This window comes from Silene latifolia, chromosome 9, assembly GCF_048544455.1.
Source record: "Silene latifolia isolate original U9 population chromosome 9, ASM4854445v1, whole genome shotgun sequence".
NCBI classification, from domain to species: domain Eukaryota; kingdom Viridiplantae; phylum Streptophyta; class Magnoliopsida; order Caryophyllales; family Caryophyllaceae; genus Silene; species Silene latifolia.
The window spans coordinates 211,527,923-211,539,043 of NC_133534.1; the positions used below are offsets into that span (position 1 = coordinate 211,527,923).

Sequence of the window (11,121 nt, forward strand, 5' to 3'; positions counted from 1 at the left end):
CTCTAAAAAAAAATAAATGAAAATTATTAAGTGTTAATAATTCAAAACAATATTACTAAGAGTGTTAGTAATAGATTTGTATATTCTTCAAGGGTAATCTTACTTAATATCTAGTTAATATTTGTAAGATTGTTGGGTAAGTTCTTGGGTGCATCATGTAAGGAGGCTTTCTCTTTGGAAGCTTGATTTGGAGGATCTTTCCAATATGAATAGTTCAAGAACAACCAAGATGGGTGATCTTGGTTGTGCTCAATATTACCATACTCAATGTAAGGAAAATTGTTTTTTTGATCTTTTATTTTTAAAAGGCTTATATATTACATGCATATTACATGGATCCCATTATTTCTAAAATAAAAATTTTTGATAACCTAATTAGAGAGGTCTAATGTTGGGGTTATGGTCTTTCAAAAAGAACATGAAATAAGAGGATTAATTACACCCTCATACTTACATGTTAGGTTATTTGACGAGAAATCAACAAAGTGTAAAAAGATGAAACGGAAAACCCGATTTAAAATCGTTTTTGTAAAATATGGAGTGTTGCTTTGCTTTAGTGATTGTGTAGTTGGTCGAAGTGGTAAGTCAAGTGATTTAATGCACAATGACGGTACCAAACATTGTGTAAGGCTTGTATTTTTAATCGGTAGGTCGAAAATACGTGTCGTTTATTGACTCGGGAAGTCGAGGTCTAGAATTTTAAGGGAGAAAAGAAGAGGCGGACTATCGCGTACCTTCAAATTGTGGCAATTGAGGGGTGTTTATAGAGTATTTGTGTGGTGTTGTGCGTTTTTGGCGACGTGACCATATAGGCTGCTTGAAAAGGCGCAAGCATATCCGTGGGTCTTCGAGTTGTCTTGTCACTATCACACATTTGGATTTGTAGCTTGTTTTATCCTAGGTTTTGTAGGATATTATTGTTGTACTTGAACATAAAGTATACCGTGTATAATTAGCACGGAAGCATTGTGAGGTTTGTTTTTTGTGTTTGACTCGTTGTTGGAGTCGAGATTTGAATTTTGAGTTGGTTTTTGATCCGGTGTCGGTTTTAACTCTAGTTAGTGTCATTATGACCCTGTCATCGTGCATAAAACACTCCAGGTATCTTTGAAATGTTTTGAAAATGCTTTTGTTTTCGAAATCATTTTTGAGTTTTCCGACAAGTAGTTATATAAACTGTCGATTAAATGTAGCGATTCCTAACCATGTTGTAGTCCGATAATCATCGGGTGTGGGTTGGGGATTCAATAGATACTGAGTATCTACGGAGCCCTCACTTTGACCGAGGCTTGGACTGGGCGAAAGTCAAAGTACAGACCCCAGGTCAATCAAAGATTATAACCTAGAGACCGAAGTGACGTCGAGGCGGCTCAAAAGGATTTGGGCCAAAGGACCTGCTGTCGGGAAGGGCGACGTCGAGGCGACTCGGGGATTCGGGTAAAAGACATACCGTCGGGAACAGTTTGGCGTCAGTCGACTGCCAGTGCAGTCGTTTAAAGTCCTTTAGACTACGTATAAAGGCTCGCCAGCCAAAGGAAGGAGTCACACCTGAGGCATCATTTGGATATGTCCTTGAATTGCTTATTGTCCGCGCGTAAAGACTTGCCAACCATCGAAGGTGCTTAGAGGCTCGCCAGCCATTGAAGGTGTGTAGAGACTCGCTAGCCGTTGAAGGTGCGTAGATACTCGCCAGTCGTTGAAGGTGCGTAGAGACTCGCCAGCCATTAAAGGTCCGTAGAGACTCCCCAGCCATTGAAACTGTGTAGAGACTCGCCAGCCATTAAAGGTACGTAGAGACTCGCCAGCTATTAAAGGTGCGTAGAGACTCGCTAGCCATTGAAGGTCGAACGGTCGACTGCGGGAAATAGCCTGATTTCTCGGGCTTATATCAAGAGGTTGTTTGTTCAACCGACCCAATGAGGAGCGATGTCGATGTTGCTGGGGGCGGAAGGTGCTAGATTTCACTCTGCTTGGCGTTCGGTCGTTTCTGCTTTTTGCGAGAATAACTCTGTGCGGAGGTTTACAGCGATTCCGCTGGGGAATTTTTGGGCGTTTATAAGGGATATTTACGGTGCTAGGAAAAGATAGGCCTTTTCTAACTTGGACTTGGTCTTGCGGATGGCGGCTTCTATTACTGTCGTTTGTAACTTTGAAGAGAAGTAACGGTTTTTATTGTCGTCGTTTGAAATTTGTGATGATAGCAAATTTGAATTTTCGCCATTTGTAACTTGGAAATTTTTTTATAATAGCGGGTTTGAATCTCCCTATTTGCTATTCGGGTTTGAAAATAACGGTTTTTTATTCCGTCATTTGAAATTTATTCTGAGAATAATGAGTTTGAGATTTCTCTTTTTGCTATTTTTGTTTGAAATTTTGTTGTGGCAATAGCAAATTTTACCTTCGCTATTTGCTATTTGTGTTTGAAAATAATGATTTTTAATTCCGTCATTTGAAATTTGTGCAAATAGCGAATTTTGAATTTCGCCATTTTGTATTTGTGAAGAATATAACGGTTTTTTATCCCGTCATTGCATTTGCGACAAAAGGCGACTATGTGTGAATATGAGCCAAAACCCAAAACTTCGCTGAATATGGTATAGTCACCCCAAAGAGGCGCGAGCCCTGGGGCGACATAAGAGGCTGCCCCTTTTTTCCTCAAAAAGACGCGAGAAGCAGCAGCTCCTCATTCTGTCATCTTCTTCGACAACTTACTCATAAGCTCTCAAAAAATTGTCATTTTTATCTTACTTTCTTGCTTGGATTCGTGCCATTGCCATCATGTCATCTCAAGGTATGTAAATCCTCTTGATTCCACTTGTTTTTGTTTACCTTTTTGTTGATTGAATTGGGACGAAACCCTAATTCGTTTGAAATCGATTTGGCCATGTTTTATTTGCCCATTTTCGAGTGGAATTGATATTTGTATTAGGTTAGAAACCAGTTTAGGAGTATAGGGGTGCTTTTAGTTTGTATTTTCGTCCCCGTTCCCGCTCCCTAGGTGCAAAAAATGCGAATAAGGTGTAAAAAATACCATCTTCTTTCGCAATGTCGTGCTTGTTTGCTTGAGTCGTGTGCCCCACTAGGTTGCATTGTAGTCGGGGAAGGCCATCTTTGCTATGTTAAACCTTCGTTGTGTGCTAGAGGCAAAATTTCACATTTTGCCCTTATCAGACGGTCTTTTGCTGACGAATTATATAACAACCCAGATTTTAAAATAAAGGAAAAATGTAACATAAAGTAAATATCAGAGTATAATACTAAACCGAAAACCAAACTAATACATTATTCAAAGGTTCTTAAAACATAAAGCAAAGTCCTAATTCATTATTCATCTCGCCGCACAGTACTTTGATACGTGCAATTTATACAGACTTTTTAGCCTCTTATTGCACGCATTTCTATGCCTTTTTGTATCGCTTTGTATTGCAAAATGCCCCGAATTGGCTACTTTTGTTTTTTTTGTCTTAATTGTAGAAATGGACCCGAAAGTAGCGGAATTGACCCTTATTCGTCCCATTTAGCATGCATTGTAAGGAGACGGAGATTTTGGAGCAAGAGTCGTGCCTCGGGATACGTGAAGGGTGGTCAAATGAAGCTGTCATGACGAGTTTGTGGCTGATGCAATGTATTTCCACTCGATCGAGATGTTTTGGAAGTCGATCGAGTGGTTTCCCAGATATTAGAAGTCGATCGAGTGGTTTGGCAGATATTAGAGGTCGATCGAGTGGTTCTAAGTGCTCGATCGAAATGTGCTTTAAAGGAGTTACTCGATCGAGAGCCTAAAGTGTTCGATCGAGTATCTTTGCTGGAGAAGACCTCGATCGAGTAGTGTGAAAGTACTCGATCGAGTGGTTTGTTAGATTACACGGGTTACCTTAATCCGTGATAGGTTTATTTTAGTTAATTTTCTCTCCCCTATTTAAGGGAGTCGTCATTAGGTTTAAACATATACTTGGACACTTCTAAAACTTGCATAATTACGTTCTTTCTCTCTTTTGACTGCTGAAACTTTTCTGCCTCTTTTCTCTCGGATTTGGATTGTTCTCTACGCCGGATTCTAATAGATTGTAATCATTCCTTTGTCCTTAATCTCAATACTCTATTTACTTTAATTTCTTATTCTCTTGTTGTTATTCTTGCCTTTGTCTAGTTTATGCTTTATTGTTATTCCTTTATTATGTCTTCTATTAGCATCATCATGACTATTGTTATTGTTGATTGCCCTAAGAACATGAGTAGCTAATTTCTCTATGTTAGGATTATGGGATCCATGGTAGAATTGTGATGATGTAGTGAATAGACTAGATAGTTTGCTGCTGAGAATCTGTCCCCATAGCAATATAGCTGTAACACCTATTTAGTTGAGTGCATGCTTCTAAATAACATTAATTTGGTTAACTTTGTTCCTGGATTGGAAGATTGTAATAAACTAACCTGCTATGAATAGTAGACTACCCTAATGAGGACAGAAGTGAAGTTTGTGGAATTCTAGGGTGGATAGCAGACCGGAAGGACCTTTCCCATGCCCTTCCCACATTAGATTGTCTAGGCTATTTGCAACTGAGTCGATAGACTGCCATGGTGAACCGAAATCCTAACATACTCTCTTTTATCTGATAATTTATATCACATCTTCATACTTTACTGCTCTTAGCTTTATCTCTCTTGCCTTTAACCTTCAGTAGTTTAGAAAATCAAATACAAAACCCCCCATTTGTGACTTAGATAGATGGACTACAAATAGATATCTTGCCTCCCTGTGGAGATCGACCATACTTATCACTAGTTTCCATTAGTATATTTAGGTATTTATTTTTGGTACAGAAACGACCGTATCAAATTTCGTTTGTCTCTTTTCGTCTCAGGGAATTTTTATTCCTTGAGACAATTCTCACTTATTTCTTTCAGTGTTGTGTATGCCTAGGTCTAACATGTCAGAATTAGTTCCTGCTAATCTTGAGCTAGAGAGATCATTTTGGCATAGACTCCGACTGCAAAGAAAGATTCAAAGGGAAGACTTGAGTACTTTTGAACCCGAGCTACAACATTTCCTGTTTCCAGAAGATCCGTCTTGTGAAGAAGACAACTCTATTTCTGTTATCAAGCCAGTAAAGATGCCTAACATTGCGAGTCACTCAGAGCCCAAAGCTTCCTCGATTCCTAAAGGTTTCAAGCTTGCGACCGAGGATGGTAATACTTTCGACATCAAACAGTCCTATATTAATCTGGTTGAACGAAATCTATTTCGGTGTGTGGCGGGTAAAGATCCGCGAAAACATATGGAGGTCTTTGCTGACTACTGTTCTACCATTCACGCCACTAAGGGAGTGACCCAGGATAAGATAAAGGAAGTATTGTTTCCTTTTTCTTTGACCGACGGAGCTAGGGAGTGGCTCACTGATCGTGATCGTACTACAGCCGGTATCACCAACTGGCCGGAGACTCTTGCCCTTGCCTTATATAAAAGGTATTTTCCTCCACAACGTACCAATCAGCTGAGAGAAAAAATTACAAGTTTCAAGCAGGCACCGGATGAGAATTTTTATGAAGCTTGGTGTCGTTTCAAGAAGCTGGTGCGGTCTCTTCCTCATCATGGTTTTGATCAGTGGTTTTTATGCAACCAGTTCTACAATGGGTTTTATAATGACCACGGTGCTATACTTGACACCTCATCTAATGGGTGATTTCAGAAGAATAATGACGATGATAAGGGATGGGGTATTATTGAGGAGATGGCTACCCATTGTGCTGAGTATGGGAACCCGAGAGATGGCATTCGGACAGTTCATTTAGTTGATAATAAAGTTGTGGCTCAGATGGAAGCCATGAATGCCCGTTTTGATAAGTTAGAATTACAAGCTGATGGTGATCAACAAACGGTTCACTTGTTGACTAGACAAGAAGCCGTTACTTGTGAGAGATGTAGGAGAAATGACGGTCACACTGATGTTGACTATCTAACAGAAAAGGGGCAAGTCCTTGCCTTTCAGCAATATAGGCAAAGAGGGGGCTCCTATTATAATAATCAAAGTGGAGTTCATCCCAACTTGAGATGGACTAGTCAGAATGTGCTCAATCCTACTCCTCCGTAGCAGCAACAAGCTTATGTCCCTCCTCATAAAGCTCAACAAGGCTTTCAAAAGCCTCCATCCTTTCCACCGCCACATCAAGGAGCCTCTCTAGTGGAGTTAGTGAGTTAGCTGAGGTGAAGTCGATGATCCAATCATTGACTAAGCAGATGCATATGAGTGACCAACAGAAATAAGTATCAATTAAGTCACTCGAGACCCAAGTTGCCCAACTCGCCACTAGCCAGTCCAAGAGAAAGCCGGGTCATTTACCGTCTCAATCTGAGAAGAATCCACATGAGATGATAAATTTGATTAACCTACGCAGTGGTCTTTCTTATGAAGGACCCAAATTGTCGACTGTTGAGGACATATCAGACCCGGAGGAAGTCAATGCTGATGATAAACAGTCGTCCATTGCTGAAAACGTGCTTAATCCAAAGAAAATACTCGATCGACTGATTTCTCGTGGTCGATCAAGTAGAATTGCTGAAGATAATGCTTGATCGAGTGGAATTATGGGTCGATCGAGGAAAGTGGATATTAAAGGATTCGATCGATAGGCTGAAACAGCTCGATCGAGTGAAAATTCTGGGAAAAGTCTTCGATCGAGTGAAATTGTGCCTCGATCGAACAATGCTAATAATGAAGGACTCGATCGAGCAGCTGAAAGTGCTCGATCGAGTGATAAACTAGCTGAAAGACCTCGATCGAGAGGTAAAAAGGATCGATCGAGTAAGAATGAATTTGAACCCGTCGAGACTTTGGAAGAAAGGAATAAAGGACTTGAAATTCCTATCACAGTGCCCTTTTTAAGGCGATTGCAGAACAATAAGGCTAACCAACCGTTTGGGAAATTTGCTAAGCTCATGAAAAGCCTTCACGTCAATGTTCCCTTCTCCGAATTGCTTACCCAAGTACCCTCTTATATGAAATTCATGAAAGAATCTTATCGCGTAAGAGGCACATACATGACCATGAGACGGTAGCTTTGACTGAAGTAGGGACTGCCTTAGTTCAAAATAAGTTGCCACATAAACAAACAGACCCGGGTAGCTTCTCAATTTCGTGTCATATAGGAACCCATTTGATTGATAACGCGCTATGCGATCTAAGTGTTAGCATGAGCGACTTACCTTTGTCTCTCGCTAAGAGACTCCATCTGACCAAGTTTAATTGTACCAATATGACCGTTCAGATGGCCGACCGTAGTATATCACGGCCACTATGAGTTATAGAGGACATATCTATCAAAATCGGGAGATTCTTTATTCCCGTAGACTTTGCGGTTCTTCACATCCCCGAGGACACACACACCCCTATTATTTTAGGGCGACCATTTTTATTTACTATTGGCGCAGTAATTGACGTCGGGGGAAAGACCCCTACATTTCAGGTAGGAGACGAGGAGCTGATTTTTCATCAGTTTAAATCTCGTAGAGCTCCCATGCATGTTCAACCTTGCAATGCCCTATCCTCTATTGACTCGGATACAGACACTCCGAATGAGAATATTGAATATTGTGCTGCAATTATAACCCCTCCGCCTCGGATTGAGAGCGAAAAGGAGCACCATTCTACTGTTTTCCTTGCTGCAGGTACATATAGAGTAGATGTTGGAGATGCTATCGGTTAAAGCACAGTTGATGTCAATCAAAGTGAAGGAAATGCCAATGTCGATGGAAATGTCAAGAAGAAGAAGAAAGTTCGGGCGTATGTGGATGCCAACTACTCTCCTTCCGTTAGTTCAAATTCAAATTCGTGGCGATCAAAGAGGGCGGTCCGAGATGCTGAAGGGACCTCCTCCAATCAGAAGCCCTCTTGTGGGCTATTACAGTGTTTTGGTAGATGAGCGGGGAATGCCCCGTTGTAATAACTTGTAATTTTGAATTTCCGTTAAGACTTTTTAATTGCGCTTTAGACTTTTAGACAATAGCTTAGTTAGTTTTTAGCAAAAACCGAATATAGACTGCGTGTTTTTGTGATTTTGTATTTTTGGGAATTGTGTTTGCGTGTTTCTATGCATGTTTGGGGAAGACTGGTCGCATTGGGATGTGTTCCCCGAGAAAAAAACTCGATTGAGTACTTTTTCACTCGATCGAGAGGAATGCCCTGCAAAATTGTTCGATCGAGTGGTTTCAGGCACTCGATCGAAATGTAAAAATGAGGAATACTCAATCGAGAGGAATTTTGTTCCATCGAGAAGAATGAATACCAGAGTCCTCGATCGAGTGCTTTCAAATCACTTGATCGAGTGAATGTGCCTATTACACGCAGGAAGTTATTCTTTTAACCTCTATTTTCACTCTAATTTCATTCTAAAATTTGTTCTTCCTTTTTGTGTGACATACTTGTGATAAAACCCCAAATTCTCCCTTAATCTTTCCCTATTGCCAAATCAATCACCCACATTACTTTCCTTGTACCTATTTCGACATTAACCCCCAACTTTCCCCTTAAAATTCGTCTCTGATGCTTTCAATTTGGGTAATTAGGGTTTGTCGGGTTTTTGTTCGAAATCCGTCTGTTTGCTGCGATTTTTGTCGAATTATTGCTTATTCTTGTGGGTTAATCATCAAGTAAGTAATTCCATCCTTCCTTTTGTTTTTTAATTGTTGTTTTGACATATTTGAAGGATTAGGGTTTTATTTTTTCGAAATATTTTTCGAAAATCCGTTTTCAATTAGGGTAAATCATGTTTCAATCGTCTATTTGATTAATTTTCCCCATTACTTGCTTGATTAGGATGGATAGTAGCACTCTACCTTCGACTAGTTCAACTGTTGCCCCATCCTTGATTGAGACGATGGTCCCTGCTGTTACCACCAACACCTCTACTGTTAGTACCGCTGTTTTTACTGTTGTCTCTGCTGGTACTACTGCTACCACTACTGTTTCTGTTAGCTCTGCCTCTACTACCACGACTGCTGCCACTATGTCTACTTCTGGTACCGTACCTTCTACGGTGACGATCCCTGCTGTGTCGTTACCAGCTGTCACAGCTGCTTTCCGGGCTGCCCTACTACCTCGCCCCGCTACTGGACGGGCTTCTTCTTCAGGTACTGGAGGGCATGGACGGGGTCAAGGACGAGGCACACCTGCTGCCAAACGTGTCACGTTTCGTGTGGATGAGTCCGTTGACCCGCATCCTGACAACCTGGAGGTACGTTTCGTTAATGCAATTCATGGTACCCGTTTCTTTGACCTAGAGAGCTGTGCCTTTGTTTCGACCAAATTTTTGTGCCGGAAATCCCTCGAGAAGTTAGGTATTTACGATACTGTAGTTGAGATTTTGAACGGGACGGGGATGTCTGGACTGATTACCATGAGTGCCTGAACTATAAGGAGTTGACCCTCGAGTTTTTCAGCTCCTTCACTTTTTCTGCAGCTGCCTACGCCACTGACCAAGGTACCTCGTGTGTCTCCTTCTGATTGTTTAATCAGACAACGACCTGGACCCTAGCTGAGTTTAGTAGTAGGTTAGGATTGTCCTCCAACAGTGAGTCGGACCCTCTTAGGAAGGTTCGGCGTATTCTTTGGAGGACTTTGGCACAAACAGCCTTTGAGGAGCGCAGACTCGCTCATGTCCACCTCCCCCCGGCACGTTACTTTTTGCGTCTCATTGGTGGGAAGATTTTCGGCCGTAAAGAGCCCAACAACATTAACAATGTCAAGTTGTCAAGTCTCGGGGGCTATCTAAACATTGATAGCGAGGGCGCCTTTTTTCTTAACATTGCTTATTTGATTGCTCAGTATTTTGACACTGTTGGGAAGAAGAAGTCGGGCACCATTGTCTGTGGTGGCATAGCTACCTTTCTTTCCCGTTCTATCTTCCCTATTTTCCCTCGTGACCTGGAACATGTCGATACTGATAGGTACCTAGATATTCCTGCCATGCTGTGTATGTTTTGGCTAGCTTCTGACCAGCGGACTTGGAAGATTTGTGGTTCCTTGTCCGAGACCTTACCTTGCACCACCCTACCCCGTCTTGTTCCTTTACCTACTGTTAGGGGTAGGATACCTCCACCTTTGCCCTTCTACCACCTTCTACTCGCTCCACCTACCACTACTTCCGCTGCTAAGAAGCGGAAGAGACCTCAGACTGGACAGGGATCCACACAGACTACTGAGGCTGGGCAATCTTCCACGCCCACGCCTCGGCCGATCCCTATTCCCACTTCTACCCCTACACAGCCGGTCTACCTGGCTAATTTTATTCCTCCTCCACCTTTTGAGGCGTCCGAGGTTATTGACCAAGGGCGCCGTGACGGTTTTCTTCTCGAGCTTCTTACCACGCAGGCTCGTATGGAGCGGGACATTGCACTTAACTTTTTCCCTCTATGCGAGTATCACATAAGACGAGGACGCCCCGTTCCTGAGGGCTGGCAACACCCTTCTTTCTACCGGTACCTGGCGGAGTGGTACCCACAGCCAGCCAGCAAGGCGGACACAGCTGAGGAGGACGAGAGAGTACGAGCCGAGGACGGGAGGAGGAGGAAGCAGGAGCAAGATCCTGAGTTCGTGGTGGTAGAGGAGGAGGAGGAGGGCGACGAGTAGCTGCTGGTCTACTCACTTCCCCAGTTTTCTGGATGGTTTGGGGAAGTTCGTCATTTTTTATGTATTTCTTGCTCTTTTCTTTATTTTCCGTCTCCTTATTTATTTATTGTTTTTCATTCATTTATTGGTTGTATATCCCTTTCCCACTATATATTTGCTGTTGTATGCAGGAGGACAACGAGGGCATTGTCCGTTTTAGTTTGGGGAGGGTAATGCATCCTTTGAGTCTGCATTTTGCATTGTTTTTGCATTCATGTTTACTTTTCTGTTTGCATTGCATTTATTTTCAAAAAAATCATTAGAAAAAAAAAATTAGAATAATTAAAAAAAAAACAAATTTCACGTTTCATTTTGCATATAGGTTGAGTCGGAACGGTAGATTTCCGTCATGAAATTGCACTTTAACTTGTCATCTTTACTTAAGCCTTGCATCTAATTGACATTAATAGTTTAGTTATGCGCATATCTACGAGTTAATGTCAAAAATATAGCTGAC

The 11,121-nt window shown here is 41.7% G+C and overlaps 1 non-coding gene across 1 annotated transcript; it reads right to left on the minus strand.

Annotated features, from left to right (window-relative positions):
- Positions 1-5,493: 5,493 nt before the first annotated feature.
- LOC141604011 (small nucleolar RNA R71) lies at positions 5,494-5,599 on the minus strand. Its single transcript, XR_012525839.1, has one exon. It is a non-coding gene; the product is annotated as a small nucleolar RNA R71 (small nucleolar RNA).
- Between the last annotated feature and the right edge of the window lie 5,522 nt (positions 5,600-11,121).